Source organism: Lepus europaeus, chromosome 15, assembly GCF_033115175.1.
Source record: "Lepus europaeus isolate LE1 chromosome 15, mLepTim1.pri, whole genome shotgun sequence".
Taxonomy (NCBI): domain Eukaryota; kingdom Metazoa; phylum Chordata; class Mammalia; order Lagomorpha; family Leporidae; genus Lepus; species Lepus europaeus.
In genome coordinates, this window is record NC_084841.1 from 89468923 (window position 1) to 89487738 (window position 18816).

At 38.0% G+C, this 18816-nt stretch overlaps 1 protein-coding gene across 8 annotated transcripts in view; it reads right to left on the reverse strand.

Moving 5' to 3' along the window:
* XRCC4 (X-ray repair cross complementing 4) overlaps positions 1-18816 on the reverse strand; it is a 338412-nt gene that overhangs the window by 230393 nt on the left and 89203 nt on the right. The window lies entirely within an intron of this gene.

Genomic DNA, 18816 nt, shown 5'->3' on the forward strand with positions numbered 1-18816 from the left:
ATGAAAACACATATTATGAAAAATACATGCACAAATTTCAATTTTGTTGTGCTAAAATAAATTCACCTTTTAATTCTACTTTCCATGAACTTTTCAAAGTACACTCATCCAAGTGCAGTGAAGGGGAAAAAAGGGCTCCTTCCCACTTTCTCACTAAAGTGTATCAAGTAAATCAACATATAGCCTATGAATAATTGTTATAAGTCACTCACCTACTAGCAAAGAAAGCAATTTATAGATCATATATAAACATAATACCATCCACTTACTGACGCCTAATTTTGTGTCCTCAGAAAAAGGAAAGGAACTATATATGCAGATTTTGAACTGTAGGTTGAGCTAACAACAATGGTAAAAAGAAATCACTGACATTTAACTTATTACTGAAAAAAATATCAAAACATTGATAATAGGTAAAAGAAAGGTAAAGCCTAGGGCTATCCCACAGCAATTATTCCTTTATGTACTAAAGACCATAATTCATTACTATAAATGATCAATAACAGCTTTGTCAAGTTGAGTACATTTCTGTAAAAATAAGAACCTTAAAACCATCCTAATGCTGATAAAGTAGCACCATGATTAGTAACATGAAACATAATTAGAGCTGATATTAAAATTAGGGTAATTACACTTGATAATAAGATACTATAAATAGTAACTATTTTATATAGCTCTCAAGTCTTATGGCAGAAGTGTAACTCAAGCCCAGCAAAAATCTAACCTCATCTAATCCTCATCAAAAGAGAACTTTTACACTCACTTCCTGAATTAGTAACTGAGGCCCAGAGCAATTAGCCAACCTACTGAAGGAGTCCTCTATGCGGTCACTGCACTTCCTGCTATCAGAGGACCCTACCTACCTAGACAGCCAGGAAAGGGAAGACTGGGCTCAGACCTTCACACAGAATTCTGAAGACAGAGTCTACTACAGTGAGTGAGTAGCAAAAGAATAAATCAGAGGCGTTTTTTCCTTTGGATTTTTCCTTTTTTGCACAGATAAAGCCACCTTAGTACAACACAGCAGGATGTTGACTTTATCCACTAGTTGGGTAACTGCTCTTCCTGGTGATAGCTCATTTTCATTAGGCCATTTATCAAACAACAATATGCCCCACATGGATCGCCTTGAAAAGAATATTTCTATAAATAGGTTAAGAACTATGTTACATGCAGATTAGGAAGTATGAAGAAATTAAGATATATGGGAATTTTGGGACATATTCCTGTTAACCAACTTACAAGTAAACTAGAAATCATGAAGATAGACCTGCAGTCCAGTGTCTGAAATCTGAATGGCATTTTATATTATGTTTCAGTTAATTCCTTTCATTATATAACCCTAGAAAGTAAATTTTTCTTGATGAATTATCTTTGCTAACTTAAATCTTTAGGTAGGAAAACAGGAGTGGAAGATAACCCAAATTACAGACCCCTTGCCAACAGACTTATATACTAAAGATTCGTAGGTGTTAAGAAATATTTACTCAGTTACATAAAATGTAAATAATATATATTGATATTTTCTGATATTATAGATGTACCTTATAGGATTGAGTATTAATGCTAGGTACAGAAAAAAACATAAACAACCCTATATATTTGTAATTTTTAAGCCCAAGCAGGTCATAAATGTCAGTTTAAGTCTTCGCTTTACCTCACCTCTTTTTGTCTCGTAACAAAAAGAAGGAGAATCACATAAGGTATTTTTCCTTTATTTAAATGAGTTCTTCAACAAACATATTTACCCTAAATTAAACAGTTTGAGCAATGTTTAACAAAACAGACTTCAAAAAATTCTAACGAATTTATTCAGTTGAAGTTATTCCAAAGTATTTGTCACATCTATTTCTCTCAAACTTCAGATCAAATGGTCCAAAGCATATGCTACATTCTTGTATAATGACAAGTGAGTCCATTTATCAAGCATGTGTATTTAAACAAGAAAGTTTTATGTACGAAGTGAATAAATAAATTCAAAGTAAATTTTTGCATTTAAGTTTTGAAGCTTTTTGAGCACAAAGTAGAGGACAAAATACTCCTGTAAAATAGTACTTTTTTGAATGAATACAAAACAAGAAAAAAAAAGCCTTTTTTTAGATAATAGATTACGTTATCAGCAAAACATAAACCCACAAATTGATCTTGCATTCTCTCACTACCACAACTGTCAAGCAACTTTTAGAAGATGGAGCATTTTTAGAAAGTAGAGTTTTTCATCTCTGAGTTTTAAAATGCCAGATGGATAAAGAATTTATGCCACACCTTGTCCTGGATAAAGTAAGCAGCAAAATTAACAGGCCAAGAGAAACCTAAGTCCAGCTCTCTGGATTTCCATCTTAGGTGACGAAGGAAGGAGGAACTAATACCAAAATCACCAATAACATCTTCCAAATTATCACTCAAATGGAGTTATTCAAAATTCCAAATGAGAATTCTTAAATCTTTCTGTAAAGCTAATTCAGTATAAAACAAGATGTTGTTATTTCTCTTAAAAGTAGGCAGCTATGTTTTGCTATTGATTTTCTAATTCACTAGTTTTTAGCTCCTTAACAGGCAGGAACTCTATTATTCAGAACAGGCAAACAAGCAGGGGCTTTATACAGTAATCAAAAGATGTTCAACTTTCACTCAAGTAACTTTTAAAACAGTCACAAAATCATTACTGCTGTAGTAGTATATAATTCCTATCAATTTCTTGAACAAATATTCAAAACAAAGTAGCAAAAAAATCAGAACCATCTAGAAACCCAATTTCAACAAAAAAGATTTTACTAGAAACAGACTATTTATTTAGAGAGTTTTTTGGATGTAAGAGTGGGTAACTGGCGCACTGTGCCTGTCTACCCACGGTACGGGGGTGGGGTAGGGGCACACACTCCTCTTCAGTGCTGGGGCTCTACCCATCCCACGCAGTGTAGATGCCAGGAGCAGGAGCCACAGGCCTGTTTGTGCTGGACTCAAGGCCTCACTCAGGACTCAGGCCTGCCGAATCGCGGAGCATGGAGCATCTCTGGGCTCTGCCTCTACCCTGCAGCCTGTTCTCACGCTGCTCCTGACAAATGGGCCAGTGACGACCTGAGGAGGGTTCCTGAGGCTGGCAGACTCAACAAAAGCTATATTGTATTATTGTGTCCGCTTTCCAATCTTTTACTCTCCATTCTTGTTTAATGTGTAGGGGTATTAGCACAGCTGTTCTTTATTTATTAGTTCTGTCATTTCAAAATAATCTACATGACTTCAAATGGTAGACGAGCGGCAGAAACCACAAATTAAACACATTTTGAGAGCATGTCTGTTCTGTTAGAAACATGGACAAAAATGTTTCTTTTTGCAGTCAGTTCTCACCCTTATTGAGAGTTCTGAGTACCCATGCTGCCTAAGCTCCTCAGCCAGTCCAGAATCTTCTAAGATTTTGCGCCATGTCTTTATTTTCCTATATAAAAAGGTTGAGAACGATTAACTTTCAGTGTTAAGGAGTACTCTAAGGAGGCAATACTAGCTGACTGTTAGGGGTTATCATTGCAGCAGGTAACAACAACTTCAACATTTAAAATCTGACCCCCATTAAAACTCTTAAGTTTCAGGAAACAACCTTTTCAGTTGCTTGTTTGCTTGTTTTTGTTTCCTTTTTTTTTTTTTCCTTTTTTTTTTTTTCCTTTTTTTTTTTTTTTGGTTTTTCTTATTTGTTTGGTCAGGGCCTTGTTTACTGTGATTACTGGTCTTTCTGTCAATCAAAGATTAAGTCAATGGCACACCACCTTAACTGCATCAATGCTCTGTTCAAGTTCTCTCCAGCTAATTTAACCAGCATCGACTTCTTCAAGAATTCAGTCTCTCACAATTATTCCTCAGTACCAGCCCACTTCTGCCTTTTCTCTTGTCGTTTCAGAAATGCTATCTCTGCCTTTAGATTCGAACCTGATAGAGGACCAGGATCAGCTCTCACATTTCTTCCATAGTATCTTCCATAGTACCTCCCAAGTATCTTGCACAGCTCTGGATGCATAAAAGCCAACTGCCGAACATTCACAGATAAGCGGGAATAAAATTTCTTGCAAAATTTCTGTAAGGCCCACTAAAACATGTATAAACATCTCAAGGGATTGTAAACATCTCAAGCAAGGTTCTGCCTACCTCGGATCACGTAGATTCTTTTCTCAAAAGGTAATGACCTGGAAGTGAAAACTGTGAATTACAATTATAATGCTTCAAATAATTAGCATTTTAAGGCCATGTCATAACTCTCATATTTTAAGTATCACCTAAGAACTATGTAAAATTATTACTTGAATATAGTGTGTCAAACTCCTCTACTAAAATAAAAGCCCCAAGGCAGCAGACATTTTTTCTTATGCATAGTGGTCTCCAATGTCCAGTCCTACTATGAGCATTTGCTGCTTCTTTTTTCTCCCTAAAAGTAGGCACAAAAGTGCAAAGACACAGAATACTTGTGCTCCATTCCTACATGATGAAACAGGATGCGTTTATTCATTTACAACATCACTTCAGAAAGTTTGTGAATAACGGAATTAAAATTTGAGCTCGCCAGTGTTCCGGTGTAATTTTGAAATCCATGTGTGTAGAACAGACCACAGTCCTCAGATAGAACAAGCCTCTCATATAAAGTGGTGTAGAATTTTCATCTAACCCATCACATCTCCCATATACTTTCAGTCACCTCTAAATTACTTACAATATCTGGGATAATGTACTGCTGTGAAAAGAGTTGTTATACTGGGTTGTATAAGGGATAACGACAAAAAAAAAAAAAAGTCTGTGCAAGTGTTCAGCACAGATGCAACTGTTTTTTCCCAAATACTTTGAATCTGTGGTTGTTGAACTTGTTTGAATATTTTGAATCTGTGGTTGCTTGACCTTTGTTGAATCTGCAGATGTGGAATCCAAGGATGTGAAGAACCCACTGTAATAGGCATTGTTCTGTTTTGAGCTGATCAGGATTTTTAACTCTGTTAGCGAAGTTTACCACTGCTTGTTTTTGAAACTGATTCCCTCTACTATAGCTGAGAACATGATCAAATCATCTCTAAGTAGAAATGCTAATTCACTGCCTACTCAGTCTTTACTGTTACACTTACTACTGATCCCTGGGTAATGTCAACAACTGTAAGGTATATGGGAGCCTTAGGCATCTCTGCTTTGGAATCCAGTATTGACATCTATTTGTACCAAGGCTCTGAACAAGCAACTGTAGCCTCTGTATTCAAAGCAGTGATTTTTCCTGTAGGAGACTGGTAGTATCTAAAGGGCTGCTCAAGAAAGATTCTGTAAATAAGCCATAACAGAAACCTAACAGCACGAAAAACTCTGACGCTCTTGAGTCAGTGTGAATGGGATTTGCCTCTTAAAAATAACCAGTTGATTACTTTAACACAGCATTCCAGAGCGGCTATGACAGAGAAAACTCACTGGGGTGGGATCACTGTTGGCTGTTGCATAGTTTCTGTTGCTCACAGAAACAGTGAGCAAGCAAACATTGGACAGCACATACAATATGATAAAATGTCATGCTATGGGATACTTAGGAAACAATCAGACAGGATGAAATATGATGGATAATCATTTTCTGAATCAAAACCAGTTTTCTCAGAGTCATAACAATCAGTTCTCTCATCTCTTTCTTAAGGAAAATTAAATTAAAAAAATAAAAATGCTTTTATTTTCCCTATGAAATTTGAGTTCTTTTGCATTTAACAACATCAGAAACTTAACCTCTTAACCCAAATCCACTCCTTCTCTACCCATAAATAAGAATGGAATTGCATTTATTTGATGGACTAGCACAATTGCTAAAACAGTATTACACTGACATTAGAAACTATTTGGAAATAAAAACTTTTCATAAAAACCCACTGTGTTAAGTATAACCCCATTATCAGTTATCATAAACTAATAAACTCAAAAATAGCAAGACTTCAGAAAATCATAAAAATATCATGTGTTTCTAAACCCCACTTTTAAAAAGCATACTAAAGGGAACTGAGAAAAAATTTTAATTTTATGTGTGACTTATGAATTGATTCATGAGAAATTTTTAAACGTTTAATAACATGGATCATAAATTCATCTACCACATTTTTTCACTCAAAAATATTTAGTTAAGAATCCTAAAAAAACTTTGCTTACCACAATTTAAGACCAAATCTCAAGGAAACAAATTTGTATGCAAAGTATTTATATAAAAAAAAACTAGCTTAGTCCAATGCTGTGGCTCTTGGCTTCGATCCGCACAGCTCCAGCATTTGCAGTCAACTGGGGAACGAATCAGCAGATGGAAGACCTCTCTCTCTGTCCCTCCCTCTCACTGTCTATAACTCTACCTCTCAAATAAATAAATCTTTTAAAAACATTAAATCCTGTCTAATGCAACAAAATGGTCACAACTGGAAATCATTATACTACGTGAAATAAACCAGTCCCCAAAAGACAAATGTCGTATGCTTTTCCTGATCTGACGCAATTAACAGAAGGCCTGAAATGTAATGTATTCAAACAAAATAGTCATTTGCAAAATGGATGATTGTTTATAGCCCTTGTCTCTCCCACTGAGGAACAATCTTGTTTAATTTTGTTCTATTTTGTTTTGTTTTTTTCCTCTTTATACTGTTTGCTGAGCTCCAATACTTAGAGTAGGGCTACCAGTAAGACCACTAAGTAAACTGATAATAGATCATTATAAAAATTAAGAATGGGAATCCAAAAGGGCGAGGAATGGTTAGAACGTGGGTGGGTGGGTGGGTGGGGGAGCTCCAATTTGTTCCTACATCTGTATATATGAAATGTATGAAACTTGTATAACTTAAATAAAAAATTAAAAATCTCTCTCTTCTTCTCTCTCTCTCTTTCTGTGTCACTTTGCCTCTTTGCCTTTCAAATAAACAAAATAAATTTTTAGAAAAAGCTCTCAGGACATAATATGTTTTTTTAAAAAGTAGCAATATTTACATTGATGTATCCTGTTATTTACTAGACATAAGATAAACATAAATTAGTGGTCTAAAAAGATTTTTTAAAATTTTCTGGGAGCTTTTAAAATGAATAATTAATAAAACTGCCTACAGGGTATATAACTTAGTGAATATTTTTGATGAACTTGAGAAAAATTGAAAGAATGATGGATGGTATTTATGTATTAAATTGAATTTCTTGTTAAGAAAATATAATTAAGACACTGAAGTAGTTCCAGTTCAGGTAACCCCAGAGAAAGTTGTACTACAGTCTACTGGAGTTGATGAAGTTTATAAAACAATTAAAACTGCAGCCAAACAAAAACCAACAGGAAAAACATGGATATTTCTGGAGACTGGTGAATCACAGGAAGCAGGCAGAACCTGGAGGTTACTCACACAGGGTGAGGTCCCAGCTCTCCCTCCAGAGGGCAGGCTCCAGCCCTGTACTGAGCGCAAGGGCCAAGTGAAAGCAATACTTACCGGCCCAGCGTGGCAGTAGTGGGTTAAGCCTCTGCCAGCGGCGCTGGCATCCCATATGGATGCCAGTTCGAGACTCAGCTTCTCCCCTTCTGATCCAGCTCTCTGCTATGGCCTGGGAAAGCATTGGAAGATGGCCCAAGTGCTTGGGCCCCTGCACCCGCATGGGAGACCAGGAAGAAGCTCCTGGCTCCTGGCTTGGATCAGCTTAGCTCTGGCTGTTGCGGCCATCTGGGGAGTGAACCACTGGATGGAAGACCTTTCTCTGTCCTTCGCACTGTCTGTAACTCTAATCTCAAATAAACAAATAAAATCTTTAAAAAAAAAACTACACTTATTGATTTGAGGAGAGAAAGGATAGAACACAGACACACACATCAAATAGAGATGAGAAATTGGAGAATATAACTAGAGAATCACTACAGAAGTTTTAAAATGCATAGAAGAGGATTAGTCAAAAGAGGGGGAAAAAAGAGAAGATAGGATTTAAAAAAGAAAAGGGGAAAAATGCGTGACCTGAAAGATTTCAATTTCCAGATAGAAAAGGTCCACTGAATTAGAGGCCTCAAATCAAGACATCACTAAGTTTTAGAAGACTTGAGACAAGATGATTCTAAATGCCTTCAGAGCCTATGACTGATCAGGAATTAGAATGGCACCGGCTTTGTACAGAAACACTGGATACCAGATGTCAATGAATCAATTCCTTCAAATTATAAAGACATGTTCAAATGAGAAGCGATGTGAGAATATGCTCTGTCAGTGTGGTAAACTAAACCAAGATAGGGGAAGGCATGTGTCTTTTTTTCAGGCTATTATAAAGAATACCTTGGACTGAAGAATGTATTAGCAGAAGGCGTGCTTATAGCTCTGGAGGCTGGGGAGCCAACGCATTCAGTGTCTTCTAACAGATGGTGCCTTCATTATGCATCCCCCCAGGGTGGAGAGGCAAGGGGCTAGGAGGCTCCCTCAGGCCTCTTTGATAAGGGCACTAACCCTCATGACCTACTCACATCCCAAACGCCCCACCTCGTAGTCAAAACACACTGAGGATTAGGCTGCAACATATGATTACTTGGGGGAGGGGGGGCATTCGGAACACGGCAATAAGGGATCAAAGAAACATGGAATTCAGTACAAAAGACAGGAAAAGAGAATCTTCAAAGAATGGTTTTGTACATTTTAACTCATTTCTTCTAATTCTCTTCCTCATTTATTAAATTATTTTATTGAAGGAGTTTCAGGGTCAGTTAACTTCACAATTTGGGCTTTAACCCACATACCACTTAGCTAGGTGTTTGGTTTCAGTGTTCTGTGCCCTGAATTAGAAGATAAATTAATACACCAAGAGGTGGACATTGATTTTGCTTTCAGTGATGAGCATGGTCTTCTCCATCTACAGGAAAAATGGTAGGATTTTACTAGGTGGAAGCAGATAGCTGCAACTGCTGCTTCAGATGAAGTTTAAATACACAGGGAAGCATCAATGTGTTTAGTAGCTTGGACTGCACTGGTTCTCAGGCCACACCAACCCTTCTTTCCGCTCTCTGCTTACTAATGCCCGAGCACAGCCCCTGTTGTGCTAATGCCGGATCACAGCCGCTGGAAAACATTTCTCAAGCACAACCATCACCTGATTCTTCCTTAAACTCTGCCAAGAGGACACTCTAAAGGGAGACTAGGATGTAGGAGGAGAAAAAAGAGGTTCTTTTGCTTTTGGTTTTTGGTGGTGGAGTGACACAGTTTTTCAGTATCTTCCAGCCTTACTCCCACAATGACATTTTGTCTACTTTCTCTTCCACTGGCACTCCCAGAATGCCATAGTACAATGCTCAGAGACATCAGTCATGAACAGTCTGTCCTCAGCAGTCCATACCCTAACTCTATAGCACCTGTGTTGTGTTTCCAGCCCAGCACCGACTCCATATTCAGAGGTCTCAGTCTAAGCTCACGGTTCCGGTACTGCCAATCTCTGCTTCTGTTCCCACAGTTGTTATGGAAGCCTCTGGATGTAATTACTCTCTGGCTTACCTGTATTCTCTGGGCTGTCTCAGTTCTGGTAATTCACTATATTACATCTCTGCTGTTGACACGTCTACTGCGACTTGCAGTTTCCTGACTGAATCTTGTCTAAGAAGTAGAGTCGAAGGAGAACTCAGGGGGAGCCATGCAACTGGCTCCAATGGATATCATTCCAAAGGGGAAAGAAAGCACAGAGAATTCTCTAAGAAATGAGACATGCACACATGAAGTGATGTGTTGTACAAAATGACGGAGTACTGACAAAAGAGTAATATGTCAGAGAATTTAGGTAGAAATTAAAGATGTTTACACCAAAAACTGCTATTTTTTTAAATCTAGAAAAATGATCAAGATAGAGTAAGCAGTCATAGTACTCTCTCTTTCTCTAATGTTAATATTTAGAGTCATAAAATAAAACTATTCCGTGTTAGGATAACAAAAATTCATACACAAAGTAATTAAGATACAACTATATTGGGAAGTTACAGGAAAACTGACAAGGAATGTGTTTGAAGGGTGATAAATTAAGAACACTACTCATTTTCCACCATAAAGAGGTAACAGATAATATCTAAAGCTTAAAAAAACTATAAGCCAATTATTTCAAAATGCGGGAGTTCATAAGAATTAGCAAAAGGAGTTGAAAGCAAAATTATGTTGGGGGTGGAGTACGGGACTGCCATTCTTTCATTATAAGCTTTGTAAAAACTATGTGCCCTATAAAATTATCATACATTTATAACTTTGATAAGATAAAAACTAAAACAAAACAAAAACAAGCAGGGTTTGAGATAAGGTGAAATAGTTCTACTTTTAGGTTATTAGCTATGGCTACAGAACATTCATTATTGATGTAAGAACATTAACAATAAACATGAAAGTACCCTTTTATAATCTGACAACAAAGTTCTTTAGTATTGCAGGGAAAAGTGACCTCCTAACAAAGCTAATGTTATCCAGCTAAAGGACATCTAGAAGAAATTCTAAACACTAAATGCTGCAAAATCAAAACTGTTATTTTTGGCAAATGCATTATAGCATCCTGGGGGACAATAATGAAAAAAGAAATGCTATTCAACAGGTTTGTTTTTATATTTACAAAGCATATAAGGCTACTAGATAGTAGCAGGAATAGTTTTGAGGCTCTGCAGAAGTAGAGAATATTTGATCACTCTGTATACTGAATTTTAGGCTTGCTTCTGAGTACGCATTTGATATCCTGAGTCACTGATACAGTTTAGTAACTTCAGCCTTATCATTTCCTATACCTGCATTTTCTCTGAATCCTAATTCCAATGTCTGAGGTTCTGACCGCAATTTTTACCTCCACATCTCTTTCGTTCTGTCTCCCTTACCATGACCTTCTGTGTTCTTAAGTCCACTGCCACCTGCAAAATTCAGTTTCTGTATATAATCCAGATTCCAAGGAATCCTTCTCCAACCACACTCTTATCAATATCCTTCACCACTCCCTTTCCATCTGGATCAATAAAACATCTGCCTTCTCATTAATATGACTCCGCCAATGAGCAAAAGCAGCTGAAGACATGGTAAAGGCTTACTATCTCTATTAACAGCTGCTTCTGAGAACAGCTTTTCTTTGTCCTAGTGAGCCCCATTCTAGTCCATCTGTGCTGCTATAAAAAAATACCTGAGGGTGGGAAACCTGCGATGCAAAGAGGCTGATTTGGCTCAGGATTCTGGCAGCTGGAGTGTCCAAGAAGCATGGAACGGGTGAGGGCCCTCGGGCTGTGTCATAACCTGGTGAAGAAGCAGGAGGGAAACTGGCTGTCTGCAGAGGAGGTCAAGGATGTAGGGTGTCAGGGTGGCAGAAAACCATTACCCAAATCGCAACACTCCCCACCCAGCTTTTTCAGAGACGAAGCCAATCAGGATTCCACTATGGCTGAATGGTAGATGGTAGCACACAGCAGCGGAAGTGACTCTGCTGGAGGATTCAGACATCAGTCTGAGACTTGAAGGCTAACTTAGGGCTAGCCATGGAAGGGGAACGAGGAATACAGGAGTACTTTGGGCGTAAGAGGTAGCAGATTCAAAGACCCAAAGCTAAGTGAACATCATACATGCGACTAGGGGGAAAAACCAACAAACAGACAAAAACATGGCTGAGAATTAAGGAATGAGATAGAGAGCAACAAATAACACAGCTGGAGAAGTAAGCCCAGACCAGGTCATGAAGACCGTGTCAAAACTTTGCAGTCAGTTACCTTTAAAACAACCTCCCCTAATTTCCTACTACCACTGCCTTTCCTCTCCCCTTCCCTTGATTTTCTCCACTGAAATTCTCTCACCAAAGCCATCAATGACCTTTGTTCTTTTTTTTTTTTTAAGATTTATTTTATTTATTTTAAAGTCAGAGTTACAAACAGAGGCAGAGCCAGAAAGAGAGAGAAGTCTTCTATTCCACTGGTTCACTCCCCAAATGATTGCAACGGCCAGAGCTGAGCTGATTGGAAGCCAGGAGCCAGAAGCTTCTTCCAAGTCTCCTACACAGGTGCAGGGGCCCAAGGAGTTGGGAAATCTTCCACTGCTTTCCCAGGCCATAGCAGAGAACTGGATTGGAAGAGGAGTAGCTGGGACTTGAACTGGTACCCATATGGGATGCATCGGCCCTGGCCTTTGTTTTTGAAACCAAAGGCCATGCCACAGCTTTTACTTTATTTGTATTGATTCTGTTTTCATGCTAGATCCGTTACCATTCTTGTTCAGTCTTCATTGAGGATTCCAATTTTTCTGCCTGACCCCTAATGTTGCTTCCTTTCTCGTTCTCATTCTCTTGCTTCTCCTTCCTCTCCCTGAGTGGTCTCAAGCACTCTCAAGGTTTCAGGTACTAATAACAGGCTGATAAATTCCAGATCCGTATCTTTAGTGAGCATCAGTATTCTAAGCATCACATCCATAAACCGAGCTTCCTAAGGGACATCTGGTGTCTGAGAAGATCCTCAAATTTACCACATCTAAAACTAAATTCATCCACTGTCCCAGCAAACCTGCCTTACTTGTGCTACCTGAAACCTCCCCACCAGCGGACTAATCTAAATTCTAGAGCATCACGCTTGATTTTGCTTTTTTCTTCCTTATCTCCCCAACTATTCAATCTCCAATTTCTGTCAATTGTACATCCCAGAGAGTTCTCAAATCTGTCCACTTATCTGTACCTCAATTACTGCTATCTCTGTCCAATTCCTGTGACCTGCCACTTAGATTACTGTGACAGCCTTCCACTTCCACTCTCCCAGGCCCGTGTTCCACTCTCCACACTTAGTACAGAAGCCTTTTAAAATGTAAATCTGATTATGTCAATCCTGGCTTAAGATACTACACTAAGGCATTCCTGTTGCCTACAAGGTAAGGCCCTACATGGCTGGAGCCTTCTTACCTCTCACAACGACTATTTCAAAGCCCAATGATCATTTTCCTAAAATACTTCCAGGCCATCATCCCCATCCCTCTGTTCATGCTGAGTTTTTGCCTGCTCCTGGAAAATGCTGAACTAATCTTTCTGCTTCGTACTTAGCCCACATCCCTCTAATCCCTTCAGAATCACTCTTGTAAAGGGATTTCAGTCAGCCTCAATATGAAGAAAAGCAGTATAAAATATTATTCATTAGGTTGCTCAATAGCCTTCATATACTAAGACCCATAACCAGTTTCTTTGGAGAATCAAAATCAATAAAAATTTTATTGATGGACAAATTAATAATTTTTCTGCTTTACTACTTAATAGATCATAAGAATAGTGTAATCAATTGTCCTTCCCTAGGCTACTATTAGTTTTATGCTAAGCTAAAAGTTTTCTGAGCCAAAAGTTTCTTTATTTTGTGGCTCCACTCTTGTTATGAACCCGCTGCTTTTGTACAGACTTTGTCTTTTTTTTCCTACTGGACTCTACCTCAAAGGCTATTCCAAAATAAGATAGCAATAATTCATTTATAGACTAAGTAGAAAAATAGCACATTTAACTCTTGAAACTTTTTTTGGGAAACATTTAAAGCCAATCACAGAAACAGAAAATAGATGGAGTGTGATAACAAGAAAATCGTCATTACACCCATCACAGTTGCTGGCATTACTGCCTTATTTAACTGGCTTATAATTGCCAATAAATAAAATTTTATTTATTTTGCTTAGAAACTATATTACATTGAAATTTAATAATTTTGGCATCAAGGATCATTTTCTAATATTTCATATACCCATTTTCTATTAAAATTATTCCTAAATATATATATATAAATATATATATTATATATATAAATATATATATAAATATATATATATATATAAATATATAAATATATAAAAAATATATAAATATATATAAAAATATATATATAAATATATATATAATTGCAAAGTGGCCCAAGAAAGGAAAATGCCATGTTATAAAGCATGTCCATGGGAGGTAAGTAGCACATAACTATATCCTCCTTCTTGGGAAACCTCAGAGAAGCCCCCCACAGCTCCCATTGTGCACTATATTTTTCTCTTCACACTTTTCACCAACTTGAAAATTAAAATTAGCTTTATATTTTGTTTCTGTTTTTGTTTTTTTACTTTACGTATTTTGTGTCTTTCTACACACTTACTCACAATTAGAATGCCCCATAATAGATATCTAACATCTTGCATCAGTGTATCTTTAGCACTCAAAAAGTATTTGTAGGGTGAATAAAGACTGAATGAATTATACCACTGGCCAAAAAGATGTATGTTTACTACAGATTGTAATTCACACTAATTAATGGAAAGATGAGAGGTAACTAACCATACTGCCATCATTAATCAGATTTTAACTAGGGGCATTTACCATGTTCAATCTAAACTGAACTACTAATAGTTTATTTCATTTTCTATAGTCTATTAATAACATTTCCTCACGTGTGCTTCCGCTTTTAAAAAATGTACGTAGGGGCCAGCGCTGTGGCATAGCAGGTAAAGCTGCCACCTTCAGTGCTGGCATCACATATGGGTGCTGGTTTGAGTCCCAGCTGCTCCATTTCCGATCCAGCTCTCTGCTATGGCCTGGGAAAGCAGTACACGATGGCCCAAGTCCTTGGGTCTCTGCACAGGTGTGGGAGTCCTGGAGGAAGCTCCTGGCCCCTGGCTTCGGATCGTGCAGCTCTGGCCCTTGCAGCAAGTTGGGGAGGGAACTAGCTGATGGAAGACCTCTCTCTCTCTCTCTCTCTCTGCCTTTCCTTCTCTATCTGTGTAGCTCTTTCTAATAAATAAATAAATCTTTAAAAAATATAAATGTATATTCATTCATTTATTTATTTAATTCTTCCTAAATCTGTATTTTACTATTAACAGTTCTGAATCTAAGGTGCTGTAACTGAAATGAAGTAGGATAAAAGACCTAAAAATTATGCCATAACATTTTTTCTACTACTAACACTAGTGCTAAGTAATACGTATTGAGTTTTCACTATGTTTCAGGTATTCTGTCGGTCAATACAGAAGTCTCTCAGGATCACCAGTACAAACTCAGCTTTTGAGTTTTAAATTTCAAATTTAAATAATATAAAGGATATAGGAAATGTAGTTAGTAAGTTCCAGTACAGTCTTCTGTGAAAACCTGAAATTCAATTCATCGTTGTTCCTCCTGTTCCTATCATGTGCTTATACAAGGCAAACTATATTATATAAAGATACTGCTTCATGTAATTGGAAATAGAAGAGTAATATTCTTTGACTTCAAATGTTAATAAATTCATTTCAGAAAAATTATATAAATTATGACTATTAAACCACAACCAAGAATTTTTAACTTTTGTGAACTCAATGTATAAATGTAGTCAGACACAAATGTTGAAATATTCTAGCAGTTAAAATTACCATTTGCCATGAAATAATGCCATTACAACCCAAAAAAACAACCGTTGTTTGGTAACTAGGTAAATAAGTCATGTTACACGGAATAGCATTTTGCTGTTAGCAAATATTAAAGCCAGAAACTTAGTTTTATTTAAGTCCAAAAGAAATCAACTGTCTTGGCATACTTTAATTCCACTTCTGTGAACTGTTTTATGATGCAACCTCAAATGAGAATAAATGCCCATTGCCAAAAAATGTTCAGATGTTATAGCAGTTATTGTATTTTGACAATCTAGCAATCACAGTTCATTCAGTGAGGTGCTAAGGGACAAATTCCTGCATCCCTAAGATAAGGAAGAGTGTGGGGACAGCCGTCACCCAGAATACAGTCTACACTAAGATACACAGCTAGTGAACAGTCCTATCTATGGAGAAACAGCATCAGACACAAAGTGAATATTTTGTAAAATTTTTAAAGGATAAGTTAATTTTGATTGTATGACTCAAATGCTCAAATCAACGATTTATGTTCAACTACTAGAAATGCTTTCATATTTTTGGTCATGGTTATGATACAATAAAGGGTAAAAAGCAGCCCCCTTAAACAAACCCGTTCGCAAAACCACAGAATAGATGTTCTTTGTGGTAGGTGTTCAGTGCAGCTGTTAAGGCACCATTTGGGAGGTCCACATCCCATGGTGGAGTTTCTGATTTGAGTCCTGGCTCTGCTGTCTGTGCCAGCTTCCTACTAGCGTGCACCCGGGAGGCAGCAGGTGTTGGCTTTGTTATTTGGGTCTTGTCACCCAAGTGGGAGATCCACATTGAGTTCCAGCCTCCTGGCTTCAGCCAGGCCCAATTCTCCCAGTTGCAAGCATTTGGAGAGTGAACCAACAAATAGAAGACATCTCTCCACCTGTCTGTCTCTGCCACTCTCTCTCTCTCTGCTCAGTAAATAAAATGGGGGGAAAATCACAATTTCATAAACCGGTGTTTGACTATACACTGAAGAAGAGGCTGTGGTGCCTGGTTTGTTTGTCACATAGAGAGACCCAGTTGTAAAGTCATCTCCTACAAGTTTAATTTATAAAGTGGGTAAGTAGGGCCGGCGCCGCGGCTCACTAGGCTAATCCTCCGCCTTGCGGCACCGGCACACCGGGTTCTAGTCCCGGTCGGGGCACCGATCCTGTCCCGGTTGCCCCTCTTCCAGGCCAGCTCTCTGCTGTGGCCAGGGAGTGCAGTGGAGGATGACCCAAGTCTTTGGGTCCTGCACCCCATGGGAGAACAGGATAAGCACCTGGCTCCTACCATCGGAACAGCGCGGTGCGCCGGCCGCAGCGCGCTACCGCGGCGGCCATTGGAGGGTGTACCAACGGCGAAAGGAAGACCTTTCTCTCTGTCTCTCTCTCTCACTGTCCACTCTGCCTGTCAAATAAAAAAAAAAAAAGTAAAGTGGGTAAGTAAATGCTTACAGATTCATAGCAAGATTTTAAAACCTCATGCTTTGGATTAATTCCGGTTTGCCACACAGGTGTTGCACATGGAATAAAGGCAAGCATCAAGGGAAATCACAGAAGGATCAGAACCAGGCGACTCTCCTACAGTGACTGGACCAGAACTCTCCACATAGGAATGCTACGTACAAAGCAGAGCAATTGTTACAGCCACCATCCCCTTCATCATCGTGGAAATGGAGATTTTAATCAAAGAAATCAAATCAACTGGATAGAGCTGATATTCTGGTTCACTGTCTCTTAGCCCTATAGGAACTAGAAGCCAGGCATGATTGGCAGCCAAGAAAGCCTACAGGCATTCTGCCGCCAACTTCCCTGGGACCAACAAACCTCATTTTGGGGATATTTCTAATGCAGTTCTGTCTCAGAAGACTGTCTGCACAGATTTCTTTATGACCTTAGGAAATCTAATCAATTTGATCCCATGATCTAGAAAGACTTCCTGAAATTGAGTCTCTACAGTAAAAACCCCAAAAGCAGATTCCTAAAGTAGCACCCCTACTCCTGTGCAGTAACACTAAGTTTAGTATACAAACAGATTTATAATGGAAAAGCTATTACATAGTATAAGGAGTTGTATAAAATTATGCTCATAAATATAATTTTGAATATTTTTCAGAAATATACCAATCTTAGAATAGATAAGCACACATTTTGGGGATAATAGCAGCTACTTACTTAATGAAAAATTAAGTAACAGTATACAAGAGTTACTTAATGGAAAACTAAGTATCACAATATAGGACTATAATCAGACTCCCAATATCTAGGCTGCAAATAGTTAATATTTCAGAAAATAAAAAGTCTATGGCTATGCCCTAAAGAAACCCATTCTCCTCCATACTGCTCTGGTAATCCTCTAGCCAACTCAAAAGAAAGATGTGAAAAGGATTAGAACTACTCCTGTCCGTGTTTTTTTTCCCCATTGAGTGTGGACTGGACATCATAAATAAAAACATAATAAATCCTGGAACGGTATCTAAAAGTAAGACCACAGAGTACCACACATAGTGGCTGTTGTTGGAATACAAGCACAGACTATTTTCTTGTAGACAGCTTATGTGGTCGTCACTAACTACCACTGCAAAAGGGGACAGACCAGAAAGACCATTTGGAGCCTGTAAAACACAACAGGAAAACAGAATCACACAAAGAACTTGTTCATAATCTAGCAGAGAAAGAGAGAAAGCAATGCTGCAAATTTTTCCATTGTTATTACCTCATCATCGAGTAACCTAGAGGAACCACCCTGTCTTGGATTAAATATTTCCTTCTCCTTGCCAACAGCAATCTATGATTTTTTTTAAAAAAATGAGTAGCTACTTCTAATTTCACACACACACACACACACACACACACCCCAATACCTACTGAGATGCCAGATAGGGAGGTTTTATTAATTGCTCATACGGCACCTCTGGAAAACAGAACTGAAGGCTCAAAGGAAGAATCATCCTTTTCAAAATTCAGCAGACAACATAAAGACATAGAACACGACAAATTTCATCTTCTAGACTCATACTTCATAATTCCATTTATATTATCATGCAATAATCTCATAATAAACAATAAAGAACTACAGTGGAAATTCCATTAATCAGCTGAATTTAATCTTCCAATCATCAGCCATTATTCTCAAAAAATGTTTTATAATGATCAATAATGGGGAGAAGACACGTTTAGAAGAATGAGAGACACTGATGGATGAGCAGATGTCAACAGACACAACGTCTTTCAATTTCTTACACAGAAAGGACCCAGAGTCAACCAGGAACTCTGTTTTCTCCCAGTGTTACAGAAGCCTCAACACAGAACACTGGCGGGGAAGCTCCAGTTCACACACTCCATGGCGGTGCAGAACAACCAAGATACTGGTAACGTGAAGTGCTTCCCCACCCCTGTTCCATCAGAGCACTACCTCTGCAAATCCAAATGACCCCGCCAATTCATTTCTAACACAGAATAAAGTTTCATGTTAAGATTTTCTAATACTGCTA